Below are 19,287 nucleotides of genomic sequence, written 5' to 3'. Positions count from 1 at the left end.
AAAGCAACTCACCGGGAACTGTTTCCAAGATATTTAAGTTTTTACATTTTACGTGTACTTATATTGTGTTGATAGTAGAGTTTTAATCATAAAATGGAAACCTGTTTTTTTTTCTCTCATGTGTTTATGGCTGTTTTACACGATAATATTTCACCAGTCTTGTTTATGTGACACTTTAAAAACAACAAAAGGGTTATATACCCGGTAAATAAAATGTATTATTTAACAAAAGCAAAAACTAGTTTGTATATATAATTACATAGTTTTGTCTTTATTCAGTTTCTCCTCGGCCCTTCTTGGATTGTAGATGAGTGTATAACATTCTCTGCAATATACGCGACATGTACGATTTATATCCCGATTACGTCCCGTGAGATAATTTGTCATTATAGCATATCCTGTGTCGATTTTGTGCGCTGCATAGAAGCAATGACCGAGATAACTGATTATAACATTTCTCTTCTTTATAGTATTGATAATTATAAATGCCCCATTTGTCGCTTGTATTATGACAAATCCTGGTATCCGCTTTCTTTCTTGGAGTAGGAAAATGTTTTTTTTTATATCAAAAATTGAATATCCACAAATTCTCACATTACCTTTCCTAGTATGAGCATGCATAATAGTGATTTATATACTTCAAGTACTCAAGTTATGCAAGGATGCAATCGAACTAGCATGTCCCAACCAGACCCCAAAAATAACTTATCAAACAGAAAACTTACCCAAGTGGTATTAGTGTTGAATATATTTATTGAATTTTAACTTAAAGACAACTTTTATAACAAGCCAAATGTATTGCTGGTAGAAGAAGATGAAGCGTTCCTGAGAAAAGTTCTGAAAACTACTTTGTGTTTGTACCTTTTACAGTGTGAAAGGCACTATATGAGAAGAACAAAAAAACATGATCAAACCATAAATTGAAAATTGCAATTAATCCATGAAGTAATTGCTGCTTTCATTTCCTCGGAATGTTTTTTTTTTATGTTTTGTCACAAGTATTAACTGAATAAAGCAATTTGTGACGATAATATGTGAGGTTGAAACTGAAGCCGAGTAGTAAAGCCAGGGTGAATGAATTGCCCCTTCCGGCATTTTTTTACATTCTATTGTTGTAATCGAAGCATCTCTAGTCCCACAGATGATTAAACAGAATCCATCATCATCGGATTCGATGGACTATCATTACAACATGGTCGTGTGGGCTCATAAGGCTGTTCTAAAATTGAATACTAATATATTCTAACTAAAGGCAATTAGATAATGATTGGCGAATGCTCATCACGAATTTTACAAACTAATATTAAACAAGTACACATTATTGATCGCTGTCGACTTTTTCGATACTGGTTACTAAACCGGGTGAGTAGAAGAGAATGTCGGGCCTCTTATAAGATAAAAGGCGGAGTAGTGAGAATTGTTTTCGTACACGTGAAGCTCTCGGTAGGATATCATAGCGCAACATTCAGTCCTGTTTGTACTGGATAACACCTTTAGGTGAACCTCAACCAAATATGTTTACGTACTTTAGCATTGATTTTGCCGTATATGTTTCTCGGAGCGTGTACAAAATAAACATTCATGGAATATGTAAACATGAGTATTGAATAAAATACATAATCGTCATTATAAATATATGTGTAATTGAAGTATAGAAAATTCAACCCATTTATTGAAATACGGTACTGTATGCCTACCTGAATTGTGTAATTTGTAGATTAACTGGACACTATAAATCCGACACATGTGCAATGAACTTAAATTCACATATAAGATGCAAATTTAAAAAAAATTACTTGACCGTTGACAAGTGACATTAAACACCTAATACTGTTGTATAAATATTGGACCGATCTAGCGATAGGACGAACATATAATGATCCAACTAGTGCATTCTGACTCCGTTATTGGTCTGGAACTTTAGTAGACAGATTCTACTATGGGCCGAACCGTCTCGGAATCGACCAAAAGATTCATTTGATAGAGTTTTAGCTAACAAAACGTAAGTGAATAAATAAATAAATAATTAAATAAATATGACATGTTGCCCATTGATTTTGTTCACAATATGCCTTCTATCATGGCTGACCCAATGTCGACGTGGTAAAGGAATAATTTGACTCTGAATATTATATTATCAAGAAATAAATAGCACTGTAGTCCATATTGCATTAGTGTGGTATCATATTGGAAAGACAAGTCACACCAAATCAGAGACTATAAAACAATTGGTTTCATTCAAAACGGTACACTGACATCGCAAACTAAATACTTGAGTGTGAATAAAGTAAAAACAAAAAGACTGAATTAAATATCACGAGGTCGATGTAACATTTAAAGAGACTGGATCGTTTTATTCCACTTCACAAGTGTTCTAAAGAGTAATAATTTCACAACATGTTTCCAAAACTGTTTAAGATCAAAAATGAAAGTCCAATCGTCAACAATACCTACATAGTTTCAACAGGCCGCATACAGCGGTTGATGAGAATAAATCCCAGCTTATTTTCAAGATCTGTCATGCAATGCATAGAATGAGAACAATGCGAAACATCACGGAGTAGAAGATTATACAGTGGTTATATTCGTGGAGTTTATTCAGGAAAGTGGGTGACCTACGTGGAGTTGATACATTCGAGTGTGTACAGTGCGTGTAGTTTATACTGTAAAATGGGTTAAGTACGTGAAGTTCATACATCCCAGGTGCGAAAATTTGGCATACAAAAGATAAAAACAAAATTATCGTATGTCCTTCTTGTCTGTCTCCTTTTGTTTCTTTTGTACAGCTCCCGTACTGTACAACTATCCCCACTTACTGGGAAGTAAAAACGTTTGGATTCTTTGGCAATATCATCATAAATAAATAATGGCGGCCTAACTCGAGCGGAGAGAAATAGTGAATAAAGAAAGTGTGGACCCCAACTCGAGCCCAGCAGACTTAATCTATATAAATCAATTATGCGAAGAACGACACAGATTATCACACACATAAAACAATAGGAAGTTTTTTTTATTATCAAAAGATCAGTGTTACACCGTTACTTCGCCAAAATTCAAACATTAAATAAATAAATAAATAACTAAATTACTAATGAAGTGAAAAACAATGATCCAACTCCAAGTAGATCGTAAGATAACTGGGCAAGATTTGGAATAACTGGCTATCCCTACAAATAAACTATATATAGCATACATACAATATAGCAAATACACACATATAGCACACATGGAATATAGGCAACTTCTAGCCATGGTCAACTAGAAAACCTGGAATGAGAATCCGAGTTAGGTGATAGAAACCAACTAGGAAGAACTACCCTGTAGATAACACTAGGGATTTAAATAAATACCCCGTCAAAAATTTAATCTAAATAAATTTTTTATCGGAATTCTGTTTAAAAAAAACCAAACAACATATATGGGGGAAAACACCTACACATAAAACACCTTTTATTTGTTTGGATAAGTGGGAGGGGCATCTGCCTGGTGTCCCCCAAAAAATAAGAAAAGGATACATCATATTTGGTTAAGTACTGGAGTTTATGCATTGTAGTCGCTTACGTCGTCACATAATAAGACAAGACATAACTTGGTAATGCATATGTATGTTTCTGTGTAATTAATTTTCGTTGAGGCGTATTTGTTTTTCTTCTTAATACAACGACTAAAAGTGACTAATACATGCATTTCGTTTTAAGTCGCTCGCTGCGAGATTCTCATATTTAATGATGTGCACGGGTACTTTACCGTTGGATCCTGCACTTTGTTTTTGTACTTATAGGAATGATATTGCTAATGCTGAGTGGTAAAGTATTTGGAGATTTTAAAGTACAGTTGGTTACTTACGTGGAGTCTATCCAGTAAAATGGATTACGAAGTTATTGCTTCTTTTCTTATAATAACATGAGACAAATTTATATACAGTTGCATGTCAATGATCTGCCCATCATTAACGCCTGTAACGATCTCTGTGGCAGGGGTTATTCTAATTGACTTCGATTTTCTTTCCTACTACGTCATCTACATATAAATATACTTCTGAGATTGCAAATAACCATCTTTCCTTTGAGTTTATTTGATACTTTATTTAGGAAAGGATGACACCGATTAATGTTATAAGCCCATCCAATGATACTGTAATATTGATACCCGCATGTAATATGACCAATTTACAGATTTTTAAAATTTTTTTTTAAGGAAGATGATTCGATAAATCTCGACTTTTGCTGACTTACAACGTGCACGAGTGAAGTGAGGAAGGCTTTCCAATACAAACTATAAACTCATGAACTTGCAAGGCATTCTTCAACTAATATACATGTCTGTTTGTTTATTATATTTTAATTAAGTTCTTTAAAAGAAATATTACTTAAATTTCACATGACATTTATTTCTTAGAAAATCAATTTATCAGGTCTTTTCTTTCGTAGAAATTCTGTAATATATTGGATGCGTTGGTGGTGGCAACATTCCTTTGTAGAGTTGCAAGCTTTTTTTTAGGATATTATATCCAGGGTTTGCGCCTCAGAAATAAACATGATTTTACATCAATCTAATCAATGAACTGCTTTTTCAATTAACTCGTTTCCATGCCGTGTGCAGAGAAAGATGAAAAGTAATGAAGACACTAAAACGATGGATGAAACGCATTTACCTAATGTTACTTCTTCCTATGAATTCAACTCCTTTGGTCTGAAACCTTATATCTTATAATGCAAGCGTAATTATGTGCTGTTACTACTATGGATTAAGAGAAAACAAGTCTTGCAATTTGCAAAACCTATTTTGGTCAGGAAACAAACATTCTGCTTTGAGAGATCGTTCTTACAAGAAACAATAGTAAACATTTCTTTGAAAAAGACAGAAAGAACGAATGATTTTTTTATATAATATAACGAGCATGCACCAACTATGATACAGCCGCAGTACACACACACACACGCACACACACACGCACACACACACACACACACACACACACACACGTACCCTGCTGCCATTAACAGAGATTTTAAAGTCATTCAGTGTAGGAAACATTCTGTCAAAGGTGGTAAAATTCTGTTAAGCAGTTATTTAGAAATTATTAATGTTTGTTTGTTATTATTTTAAGAGCGGTCATGATTGATGTCATACTGGCAGGATTTGTATAAACGTCAAAAACCTGTATTGCCATACTATAACCGCTCCGGTGGCCTAGTGGTTAGAGCGTCTGCCTCGGATGCTGCAGTTTGTGGGTTCGATCCCCGGCCGAGTCATACCAAAGACTTATAAAAATGGTACTAACAGCTGCCTCGCTAGGCGCTCAGCAATAAAGGTTAGTGTCAGGGCTAGTTGGCCTGGTGTCAGGATAATGTGACTGGGTGGGACATTATGTTGCATTTCTGCGGCCCAACTGCTAGACATCACTATAAACTGCCACACTGCAAACATTGTAGCTAATATTACTGAAAAACTGTTAAAGCTACGTTAAAAAAACCAAAATTACACACACACACACACACACACACACACACACACATGGTCTTAAATACTTTATTTAGCTATTGGTCAAATTATGCATATTGGTGATTACAACTGCGTTATCGGATTTACCATTTCTAATAGGAAGCCATGTAAGCGGCCGTCTATTTTTCGCAACAGTGGCCATATTTTCTTGGGGATTGATTCCATTTGTAAACATCTGAAAGCGCCTTATACTAGCTATCCTTCTTGTGTACGCTGGAAGTATGTTAGAAAGATTTAGAAAAGCCGTGTGATATTTTTTTGCCTTCAATTTTTATCAATAAGGACTTTACTTGACTCTGGATGGCCATCGTTTGTACAGCCTGAAAGGACTTTATGCCTGGATATTTATGTAAAGGACTTTATGGCTTGTTATTTTATGTCAAATCTGGTTAATTTTATTCAAATATTTTGGAAAAGAAGTCATTTAAATTGTTTACCGTATTACGCAATGATATATACAGTTGATGTTGATAGCAGATACTCATCATTGGCAGAAACATGAAATGTCTTCGTGCTTGGATTCTTCTATTCTGCAGTGACCGAGAAACCATTCAAAGATTATTCTATTTAAATAACGACAACCATAACTAAACATGGATTGACATAACTTGAATAGACTTGAAAGATTTATATGTCAGAATGTTCCTCACCAAATTTGTTTGAAGCTGGTCGAGCAGTGTTTGATAAGGTTTCTCAGCAATTACTGATCGACACTGGATAACGTAAGAATGACACATGACCATACTATTAGCCCACTAGGCTTTATCACGACGTGAGCAAAATAAAATCACAAATGCCATTGTCATTATAATCTGATAGATTCATGAGTATTTCCCCAGGATTACGTCTTTTATGCTTTATTGGTGTGAGTCAGATGGCTTCTGCTCCATCTTAACAAACAGAACAGCAGGTAGAACGTTTGCATCAAACCAAAATGACCTGACCGATGTAGATGAAAGGGCAAAGCTAAAGAAACGAATAAGCAGCAGAATAAATAGTGCAATGCTCGAAAAAAGGTCTAGGAAAAAATACATTGCACGTGGATGTCGCTCCACCCGTTCATGTTGAACTCTGTTTTCCTGAACCTGCCTGACAAATTGACATGTTAATCTCAGTAACTAAACAATGCCACTTTGGGTATATTGACCGTTTTTGGGCTCTGATACGATTTACATCCCACCCTAGGAGAATGTATGAATTTACTCAGCCTCAAAGGACATATGTATGTGTACAATTTACCTTGTCCCCCAACTTTATCTCTATTGACACAGATGTAGTCCGTTGATCATAGTTTGGAAACTGTAGAAACTCCACCCAATATCTATAAATTCATTTACTAGGGATGAAAACCTCATCAATTGCGCTGAGGAATGAGCCCGTAGTAAATTGTTATCGCATTGTGGCTTAAAATAATGGATTTCTTACTACTCGTATGTGTATATGTTATTGAAATTGTGGCTGTATGCAGTACCTTACTTGTTAAAGAGAAGGTAATTCTAGATAGGATCCTGTAAAATACAGTAGTGACTCTTAAGATCTTGATTTGTTTGTTATTTAGGTTTCTGGTTGGTTAGTTACTCGTTAGTTTGCCTGGACTTTCGACTACTAGCTTACTTGCTTTGTCGAATGACACGTTCGTTTGAACTAAATGGATCAGTATTATCAAAATTTACATTTTGTATCTCTGCCGCATCCTGGCTGATCATAAGTTGCGACACTCTCTCTCTATCTTGCGCTGTTCTCAGTTGCTCTTAGGGACTTTGTTATGCCTATGTCTGTCCACTCTTCGTTGTTACCTTCCCATTTTTTCTTCTGTCTATCATGATTCTCTTTTCTCTCGCTGTACCTTGCATGATTGTCTTTGGTAGGCTAGAGGAGCGTTAGACATGACAATATGATGCTAGTTTGTGTCGCGATATGGTGATGAGATCTACAAATGATCCAATTGCACTTTGGATTCTAATGTGTGCCTCCTCATTAAGGACATGGTCCAAGCGTATGAGATTTAAGATCCGTCGATACCATCTCAGCTTTAAGGCATGTATTACTTTCTCTAGGTTTGCTGTAAGGGTCAAATTCTCATATGCAGACAGCAATATGAAAATGACGAGGGAGAGTATATGCTTGATATTTGACCCAAGTGCAGTGTTGCTGTCCTTCCAAGTAGGCTTCATCCTAGCCAGTGTAGTTGTTGTCTTCGCAATCTGCAAAGTACTTCAGGTTTTGAACGTTAGAAAGTGTTTGCTTCACCTAGATACTTGAATCTTGTCATGGTGTCCATATTCTGTCTATTCGTTCTTTATTTCCTTTTTGATGCCACTTGAGTTGTTTGTTATTAGATTGGTCTTTTCATTGCTAATCTGCATGTCAAAACGTTGTGATGCTTTCTTGAGACGGTTCAGTAAGGTATCCAGTTTTTCTTCACTTCCTGCTTAGCCTCCTATATCATCAGCGAAGCGCAGGTTGATGAGTGCTCTGCTTCTAACATTGACGCTGCGCTCATGGTCTTCCAAGGCATCGGACATGATCCTTTGCAGGTAGATGTTGAAGAGGGACTCCGGCTGTGGTTTTGAACCAATCTCATATTTTGCCATTGAAGAGAACTGCGCTTTTTTGCAGCGACTATCATAGATTACATTGCAAAAATAAAATTAAATTTTAATTTGTATATCGAAATTCGCTATCGCGAATTGCTATAAATCAATATTAATTGATGAACTAAGAACACTTGATACCTATGTTATTGCTTCCATGCAGCACACAAACCTAATACAGGACTTGTTATACTTAGTTTGTTTGAGTCGTCAGGTTGAAATTGCTCACAAAGCATTTAACGTTAACAGGCTGCAAAATTGTTATCCGCGCACTACCAAGAATAAACTTAAATCAACTGATTTATGCTTGATTGTGAATTCTATGCATCTAGATTTTAGAAGAAGAATAATTTGTTCCGAAGAGGATAAATTAATAAATGTAATCTTATTGCCCTGTATTTCAGATTGCCAATAAATAAGTGACAATGAAAATTAATTGCATTTTGATAAGACATTATACGCTAGTTTCGTTAGATATTCCATGCTATTCAGACATAATATCTAATTTGTCTGGAGAGCTCTCTGGCAACTATTTACATTTTTCACGTGCAAAGAGAACCGCATATCTGAATAAATTCAGGCCTATTTAGAGTTACGAAAACAATATTAATATTATTTGTGAGTTCGGAAAACAATATTAATAATTATAAAGACAAGGTGCTCATTGAATGGTTATGTATTGGAAACAGATTTAAAGAGAAACTTGGCAAACTAAGTCGTCTTCTTTTGCGCAAGTTGTATATAAATAAATAAATAAATAATATATATATATATATATATATATATATATATATATATATATATATATATATATATATATATGGCATGAATGATTAAATAATATTTTTGTACATGTTAGTAAGTCTATAAAGAAGCACACATTGACACATTGGCAATATTAGTGAATATTCATAGTACGTTTTGTCACACGAGGGTCTTGGCAATCATTAATAAATATGATTAATTTTGTTGTATTCTTTTATATGCAATACAATGTGTTTGATGAGCTTACTTTGACCGTAGAATGCTGGGTAGATAACTTTTGTCCGGTACAGATCAGTCAATGGCTTCGCTATAAATTGTAGAAGCTTTGATATTTTCAATGACTATTCTTTTGTGAAATAAGGAAATTAAACTGCCTTTCTCAGATAATTTACCCCTTACAAAGTTTATATATTCATTTATCAATATTAGTTTCTTCGTACGCCACAGAGCATCAATGAATTATCATTTTATGCAGGCTTCTATCGGGGTCTATGATTATATTACACATTAAAACAATAGACCATAAATGACAATTCCATCGTTCCTATAAAATCTCTGCCCATTCCTATTTTAATTGCTGGATAATTCTAAACAAGCACATACTTTCTATCCTTGTAGGTGGATGAATGTGGTTCACATACTGATGTAAACAAATGTTGATTAGATTAGTAGTTCAGTGTAATCCTTTAAGAAAGTGATGATGACACCACCTGAATCAGACTGTTCAGTTTCAGTCAAACTGCCGACTGCACCTCGGATACTATATACAAATACGCTAATGCACGTGCTACTTGCTTATTCTTTTGGAACTGCAACCTGGGATCTACACACAACTACAATGATACTTCTTGGTGGTGTGCTTATTCCTTCCCGACAGCTATCCTTAGAATAACCACGCATCAGCCTATACATTTTGCACAAGTAAGGATACAAAGTGATCAACTGTTTCACATCATCAAATCAGCAGAACATGCTATTGAGCAAGTTAAGAATCTTTAAAATAAACCACTAGTTGAAACACTGTCTAAACATCGGAGTAAAAACTAATGAGGTACATTGATGACTATAGCTTTTTACTAATAAACAGTAAAAACATGGAGTATGAACTTGATTAGAATTAGAATCCTACCTGACATGTAAAATAAATGGTTCTGATCCAAAGTCAGGATTTAACTATAACACATGCAGACAAGCTTAGCGTCACATGTATGTCATCTGTGTGTGTTTTGAATTTTTAACGTAGCTTTAACAATTTTTCAGTCATATTGCTACGATATCTGCAGTGTGACAGTTTATAGTGATGTCTACAACCTGGGCATCTTGCCACAGACATATAGCATGACATCCCACTCAGTCACACTATCCTGACACTAGGCCGACCAGTCCTAACACTAACCTCTTAGCGCTGAGCGGAGCTAGCGAGGTAACTGTTAGTACCAGTTTTATACGTCATTGGCATGACTTGGCCGTGGTTCGAACCCGCGACCTCCCACATCCGAGGCGGACGATCTAACCATTAGGCCACAGGAGTAGTCGCGTCACAGTTACGTCAACTTCTTGGTGACATGAAGGTTTCATAAGTATATCTGTCTCATTTGTAAGCAGACCGTAACAGAATTGTGTCAGATGTTAAGCACTCTGGTAATTTCACAGCTAAATAGTGACCTGAAAACTTACGTGAATGTAAGAGCTCTAAAGATGCATCTAAGTTCTAAGTTCACTCTCAGATGTATGGTCACAAAGGGTGGGAAGAGAAAGGAAACGATATGTGTCCTTTGATGTACACTATCTATTGCTGAACTTGGTCGGCAAGAACATTGCTATGACTATGTATGTCAATGGGGAGAAGGATCAGGTTATAGATAGTAATAATAATAATAATAATAATAACATTTTTGTTTTATTGATAAATTCTCATTGAATTGTTATGAATATTATTATTATTGATTTATTATTCCAGGAAAAAAATGGTTCTTGGGGGTATGTTATTCCTACCTTGCTATGTGCGCCTGCGCAGAAGTAATATCGCGCAATGACTACCACACCATTCGAAATAGAGATTTCATACCTGGAATTAGATTGGAGGTGGATGTAGATGTCCACAGCATTTACTGTATTTTGTTCCATGTCGTAATACGGATTCAGAAGGTTTGGGGAATTTGCACATACATGTATATTTCAGGGGCGGGTGTAAATTTACACGATCAAATGGCCAATTCTGAATTTTGCAGACTTAATAATAATAATAATAATAATAATAACAATTATTATCATTATTATTATTATCATTATTATCTATTTCTGTTGTTAATGTTACGGTCGTCAATATTCTTTATAAGTAATGTAGACGATTTAGCACAAAGTTTATTTTGGTTCTGTCAATTTTGAGAGATTATTTCATTGTGGTGCTTACATACTCATATTCAGCCACAATACACAACTATACTTATATGTACAAATGTATATACAACTGGATATCTGACAAAATCTGTCAAGATGAAAACTCGTGCTAATATATAGTCACTCGTTTATTTGAGACAAAAGTAACACACACACACATACACACACACACACGCACACACACCATACTCATGCAAAGATAGGGACTTGAGATGCGTAAAAATATGTGGTAAGACGGTCAATCATTTACTGTAGACTGTCTTCCGCTGACTTTTTTTGCCAAAAGACTGACTGAAGAAGTACTCGCTTTTCACACTCTATGTCTTGTGCATTTCACGCTGCAACCATATTAAATGGAGCGCATGTAGCGTTGTTTTCCTCTCTTTCTACGTTAATTCATAACTCTTGTATTCTTAATAGCTTACTCTAGGATTCTATGGACTGAAACTGCTCTGATTTGTGGCTTCGCATCCGACAACAGTGCCTAGATTTAAATTTTACTTCTTAACCCGTCATTGTTTTTCAGGCTTTAAGGGCCCTTAATTTATGATATTAATCCATAAAACACAAATTAGATAATTCTCCAAAACCTAAATAACACCATCGACGTTTGGGGCCCCGAGTGGCCGAGTGGTCTAAAGCGCTCTCCGTTACGGATCACTGCCATCCCACCTCTGTCTGCGTGGGTTCGAGTCTCGGATTCGGCTAATGTGGGTATGTGAGAAAGCTTGCCAGTAGCTTCTCGTGGGTCGGTGGTTCTTTCCGAGGTTTTCCCGGGTTCTTCCTCCACCATTAATACTGGCCGCCATGTATAGCCTATCGTGTGCTGAAAAATGGCGTTAAACCCTACAACACACAACACAACCATCGACCTTTTGCGTGGTTTATACCGTATATACTTGCGTATAAGCCCGTTCGCGGATAGGCTGACCCCCAAACTGAACTGGTATAAATCCTACAAAGTGCATGACCTGCGTATAAGCCGACTTACGACTCTGAGGTATCTCAAGATGCACGAGGTAAGTTCTAAATGCATTTATTTAGGCAAACTTGTATTTTAAAAAAATTACATGTATATTTATCTCGAGTTTGGCGTGCATGATTATTAAAAAGAAGTGGTATAAACTTGTTTGAAAAGAAATTTATTTAATTTTTTGTTTTCTTATAAAGATTCAGAATTAATGTTTCGAAAATTATGCTAATACCGTAAACGATGAGTTGTAGTTTGCTTTGATGTAAGCGACCTTACACCATACCTGTCAACTTTCACGCCGTATATAACAATGTTACACTGGTGTAGTTACCGGTACAAATACCCTCTTATCACAAGCCAGTTTCAGGGTTTTAATGATTAACTGGCCTGCACTGATGTCGCAAAACGAAAGACAAAGTCGCCGACTATCAGCATAGGAGACACCGAAATATCAAGCTTTCCACTGTGTGGAAAGTTATGTTTGTTCAGCTAAAACACAAAACTAAAATAGATTGATGTTGATTTTAGTTGATCTCAATGAGATTTTTCGCCTTTATTATTACCGCTCTTCGTGAAGATGTACATTATGTTGGTTATGTGCCTTGTACAAATAAACGTGCGTACCTTATTAAAAATATTGCCTCAATTTGTAGGATCGCTTATATCATTGAAAATGAGTAACTCGTGAGCGCGTGATTCAACGTAAATGAAACAGCTATTAAGGACTAGCGGAAATGTTATCTGGAGGAATGCAATTTGGTCGAAACAATGAATAAAGCATAGTCTACATCTATGTTTGGGAATAAGTAAGGATTTAAGTGACGCTATGCACTTTGCACTGTTAAGATTATAGTTCATAATGGTCTCCTGGCCAACCCAACCGGCACGCGAATTATGAAGTCTGTATTTACCTTTGTTTCACTTCGTGTTAGAGAAATCAGAACGTATGCACATGCAAAATAATAGCAAAATAAATCATAGTACTTTATAACATTTTAATAATTGTCTGGTCATCGAAAGTTACATGTTTGTACATGCCTATGTACTAGGACACGGAAATTTTTTTTTTCGTGTCCCAAGATTTGTACCCATTACAGTAGTCAACAATAAGAACGAAAAACTGTCCAGTTAACACATTGGCCCGCAGATAAGCCGACCCCCCCCCCCTTCTTCTTCCAGGCCTTATTTTTTCCTAAATTATTTGGCTTATACGCGAGTATATACGGTAACGACAACTGATGTAAAATTCGACATCTCTTACTGAGCATTGGCCCTTGCATCTAGAAGGAAAGTTTCCCCCGGTATTATATATTTACCTTTATCACATAGTAGGTATAATTTTCCTACAGTATGTGCAGTTTCATATTTCTGATATCACCACATGTTAAAATATCACTTTATGTGATTTTGATTGGTCCAAATAAGCCCATGAAATTATCGTGCAGTAACCTCTTTACTGTTTGTCTGGGATCGTGGGAAAACGTTTTTAAACCCGCCTTCTGGAATGTTTGGTTTTGAATGAACATTTTTGGCGGCCATTTTTGAACTCGACTCACGAAAGGATATTGAGGAAAAATTATCTCGGCTGTCTGAATATGGATATGTTACCCCTACAGGGGTTTGTTATGTCATCTATAACAATATCATAATGACAAAATTGCGTAAAACTGCAAGAGAAGAAAAACAAGAAGTAAAACTAAGGGTATTGCTTATTTGATGGCGATGCGGTGTGAGGGAGCGGTATATCCGTAACATAGCTATAGAATCCACCGTATATACAAGCGTGGTTTAATTGTTAACTAACAGAAATAAATAAACTCACCTCTATTCAGAGAAGAATTAGGACATAAATGGGTCTCCTAACCGACAGAACTTGATCCAACCACAGCATCTTTATGCAGTATATAGGGGATGCAAATCCGACTGAACAAGAAATTTGTTTACGTCTTCTGTACAGTCTATTGTTCCAGTCAAATGCTGTAAATATCCGGTCACAAATGCATTGTAGTAGTAGGAATTTCTGGATCCAGTAATCTTATTTCACATAACAATCGCAACAATATAACGTTTAGTTCTGCTAGTGACATTTTAAACATGTTCTCTAGGCATACTGTTTACCGTATCAATGTGGTATCACATAGCATTAACCATTCTGTTTTGAAAAATGTTTTTTGTCGTTATAAAATGTTCTGTTTATTCGGATGGAAGCTTTTTCTTTGATTTATAGTTTGTAAAAATGTACAATCTACTTTTACTAGTTCAACTTTGTTTTTGACTATATTTTATGTACAACAAACGAAAGGTGCACCGTCTGTCAGAATGAACGAAATTATTAGTTCTTCTTTCTGTCTAAATAATTTCCACTGAAATAAACAGTATGTGATAAAAAAGGATTTCAAATGGGTAATGATTTTACTATTAAATTTACGAAACTCGTTGAATAATGTCCAGCTTTTGCGAGCCTAGGCGAGTAAAAGCTGGACATTATTCAACGAGTTTCATAACTTTAATATTAAATCGTTACCCATTTGAGATCCTCTATAGTGAATCCTTTTCTTATAAAACTAATCATTTTATTTTTTAATTCTATAAAGGAAGCAAATGTAACGACAAACATCGATCATTGTTTGATATTTTTTAATCAACGAAATTATGGCTTTCTTTTAATCACACGTTTTATACAATATACATGTGTGTGTGTGTGCGAGTGTGTGTGTGTGTGTGTATGTGTGCATTGTTTTGTGTTCCTATCTGTTAGTGAATTCTCTCGTTACACATTTTCCATTGCATATTTGTACATTTATGGATTTTGTGGTTTTTAAGATTATAATTTTTTGGATATATTTTTCATTTATTAACATAAGCGTAGAATGCCATGACCAAACTACCCATGGTGTATTCGTTAACCAGGTATATATGGCTATGAAAGAATAAATGCATAGTCTAAACTGGACTGATAGTAAGTATGTAATATATTTAAATGCACTTTTAGACTTTAGACCTGTATGATTGTTAGGCCGTACCTGGCTGATCAGTTATATATATATATATATATATATATATATATATATATTACCAGGGAGTCACCATTTCAATTCGTGATACTGGCATATGCAAATAATAAAACTTGCCCATACACGATATTTTTTTTTCAAGGATCACCTCTTCTACTGTGTAAACTTTACGGCGTTTTGAACCAGGGCAGAGATAAATCAGCTGTCCAGTGCTTAATTGTGTTTTAAAATTGTTGCATGACTCTTATATGCATCCAAACTAGATTCCATGAAGCACTTACATTTTTGAATGAGAAAAAGTCATAAAATGACCCCACCCCCACACAAAACAACTAATTCATCAAGGAAGAACAAATAGTTATCGGGTGTTGTGTCTGTCATGCTAACATTACTTATTCATCAATAAAGCACATTTTATGATCCGTTGGCACTTACAGTTAATCCTTTGTTCAAACCTTTGAAACATAGTAAGAAAACCGCATAAGAATGCAGATGATTGTACTAATTTTTTTTAATTTTTTTTTTTTAAATTAGGGACTTGTAAGATTTATATGGTTGTTTACGCCCAGTGCGATAATTTGGGAGCATAACAAGTTCTGTATCGAGTTTGTATGCTCCCAAGAAGCATTGTCCTTGAGAAGTGAACATAACATTTCTTTGTTAGCATCAAAGTGTCGATTATATTATGACATGTATCCGGTTTCTGTCCCAAAAAAGGACAAATGATGTTATCAAGAATTGAACAGCTTCGAAAGTCACGTAACATTTTTTTTATTATATGCAATATGACCATGCATAGTACTGATTTATTTATTTCAAGTAAACAAGTCATACGAGCTAGCAAGTTAGCTAGCTACCAACCAACCTGATGCAATAATCAACTGACCAATCATACAACTGAAGAAATTCTTATCATTGTCGGATAAATTTATGGCCTTTTTATCCAAAAGTAAAGTCTTGGTGCTATTGCTTAGAGAAGAACGTGAATCATACATGAGAAATTGTATGAAGATTACCCTGCCTATGTCCCAATTTGTTCGAGTAAGTCCTTACATAAATTAATTTCAAAATTAACCCATGCATTCAATTTTAGAAAATACTCATGAAGTATATGATGAATACCTGACACCTTTTCTTATGTGAGTTTTGATTTTTGATTTTTAACGAAGCTTTAACAATTTGAGTCATACCTGACGTATGAACCAGTTCTTAGTGATGTCTAAAACTTGGGCATTTTGTTTGCATATATGTCTACATGCATATATGCCTGTGCATATCAACGTAGCTGAATAGGTAGGCATATAGTTATAGATACAGTTTTGGATTACCTGACCTTATTAGCCACATTCTCGGACATATTCTCGAATTCATTTTACAGATCGCAAAGGTACATGAAAAGTAATGTATTCCATGGGTAATCTGGCACTGTGTATATAGATACATCTAAGAGCGTGCATTATATGGTTGTATATAGATGCATCTAACAGTGTGTATTATATGGTCGTTTGTTATGGTTGGATTGTTTTTATATATTTATTTTGAATGTATCTTCGGGTTTCTGTTATCCTTTTTGCCTGCAAAAGCAGGTTTTTTTTTTTTTTAACTCCGTTAAAAACATTTCCCAACTAGGAAGTCATGATTATTTTACTTTGAGAATTGCATGCTCGAATACCTTGGAAAAGACGCTAACAAAAATATTCATATAGTCTGCCAAGCCCCGGGAAACTGAATGTGTTGCTTGCGTATGATATCAACCCTGGCATTTTTTACTGGTGTAATACCGGCTTTTGCGAACTTTCTTAAACATACATTAAATGGTATTTTTATAACAAAGAACGCCGAATCATAAAGCAAACATTGTGTATGGATTTTCTGATGACATACATGGAAATATTTACAATTCTGTCCAGTCCGTACCATCTGCTAGAATATCGTCGTGGTGCTGGTTCTGCTGCTATACACGTAAAAAGACTAGTAATTCTTTAGGCAAAATACCACTTAATTTGAATGTCAGTTTAACGCCTAAGCAAATAACAGATATCCGCCGTCTTTTCCTTGGTTGCTATTCTATTTCATAGACGAAAGACGTATCATTAGTGATATATGTTTACCATAAATTAATCAATGATTATGTGAATAATAGACTGACGTCTTCCTTTTGGTAGCTTCAACATAATAGTAGAGAATGCAAACGTACATGACATTTGCCCAGCTAAGAAGTTAAGATTATTTTATATTGAAAACTGCATGCTCAATTACCTTGGAAAAGACGCAGAACAAAAATGTTCATATAATTTGTCAAATCCATGTAACTCATTGTGTTGCTGCGTACGATATCAGCTCTATTGCTTTTTACTGGTGTAATACCGGCATTTGCAATATTACTTAAATACAAGTTTAATATACTTTTTTGGGGTAAAAAACACTGAATCAAATAAAAACATTTTGTATTTTATATAATGAAACTAATATTGTTACCATTACCACCTCCACCAAAACAACTACCAGTGACGTTATAAGAAGAGTAATGAGATTTATCTTTAATAACCAAATCGACATATTTCTTTTTTTCGTTTTGCCTGGAAAAGGAGGGGTTTCTTTAAACACTGCTTAAATTGTTTGCTTATTTGTGCTTTATATTTTGTTTTTGCCTCGCTGCAGAGTGCCAGTCAAATTTAACGCTATCTCTAAAATCTTTGATGGATTGATTCACCAGTTATTAACGGCTTATCAGCACATTAAAGGTGATATCTCGCCAGCGCAATTGTGGTAAACGTGACTTGCACAGAAGTACACCTATGGAAGACGATCCGACCTGATTTGACAAGATCGTATCCGGATCGTGCTCTGCCGAGACCGAAAAGCCAGGCACTGAAACAATGAAGTATAAACAGTGTAAGGATTTTTAAGCCGGTGTGTGTTCTAACAAACTATTATTGAAGTTATTGAAAATCCTATTGAGTCAGTCTACATATGTTTGTTTCAAATAATTAGAATAATTGCATACGGAAGCAATTAGATGTGATGTGATGTGATTTGGATTTTTAACGTAACTTTAACAATTTTTCAGTCATACCGCTACGATGTCTGCAATGTGGCAGTTTATAGTGATGTCTAGCACTGGAGCATCATGCCGCAGACATGTAGCATGATGTCCCACCCAGTCACATTATCCTGCCACCAGGCCGACCAGTCCTAACACTAACTTCTTGATGCTGAGCGCCAAGCGAGGCAGCTGTTAGTACCATTTTTGCAAGTCTTTGTTATGATTCGGCCGGGGATCGAACCCACGACCTCCCGCTTCCGAGGCGGACGCCCTCACCACTAGGCCACCGGAGCGGTTCGGAAGCAGTTAGAAAGATTTGATATAAAACTTAATTCTGCTGTTTAGATATTCGTTTTGAAATTTAGCATTAAGCTTATTTTTCAATTCCAGGCAAGTCACATACGGGTGATGTAACAACAGAAATGGAGAGAGACATAGATATAGCGTTCTGCTAAACACTAGTGTTTTGAATGCAAATCAGAAAATAAGGATTCTCACAATTTTTATAAAATGATTCGACTGTTTCAGGATAACTACAGGCACATACTTATTTCTTCCGTCAGATGTGGGTATATGAATTAGTTGCATAAAATGAAGTGGACACATATATGATGTGTTTGGTAGGTCGGTAGGTAGAGAGCAAGTTAGGTAACTAGGTATGTATCCATAGGTTGATAAATAATTAGATATATAGATATTTAGGCATGTATATGTATATTTACATTGTTACGAATCTATGGTCTTAAAATAAGTTACAGAAAAAAAGGAAGACTGGTAACATTCAACGAAGAATACATTTCCCTAGAATGCAAACTGAGCACTCAAAAGACACAGTATTGTGAATTAAATCCTCAATAAACGCAAATGTCAATGAAAAGTACAAACGTATAGAATGTTCTGAATGAATGCCATTACTTTTGAATTTTCTTCTTTGCCAAGAGCGTGTACAACATTTTATACAGGGTCTGTCTTTTCGTGAATCAAGCGATA

At 35.4% G+C, this 19,287-nt stretch overlaps 1 non-coding gene across 1 annotated transcript; it reads right to left on the bottom strand.

The window, feature by feature from the left end:
* Nucleotides 1-18,517: 18,517 nt before the first annotated feature.
* On the bottom strand, nucleotides 18,518-18,590 carry Trnap-cgg (transfer RNA proline (anticodon CGG)). The gene has a single exon. It is a non-coding gene; the product is annotated as a tRNA-Pro (tRNA).
* Between the last annotated feature and the right edge of the window lie 697 nt (nucleotides 18,591-19,287).

This window comes from Sinohyriopsis cumingii, unplaced genomic scaffold (genome assembly GCF_028554795.1).
Source record: "Sinohyriopsis cumingii isolate HCF-2022 unplaced genomic scaffold, ASM2855479v2 utg001870l, whole genome shotgun sequence".
NCBI lineage: Eukaryota > Metazoa > Mollusca > Bivalvia > Unionida > Unionidae > Sinohyriopsis > Sinohyriopsis cumingii.
Note: the sequence above shows the minus strand (reverse complement) of the source record. Positions and strands in the feature narration are given on the sequence as shown.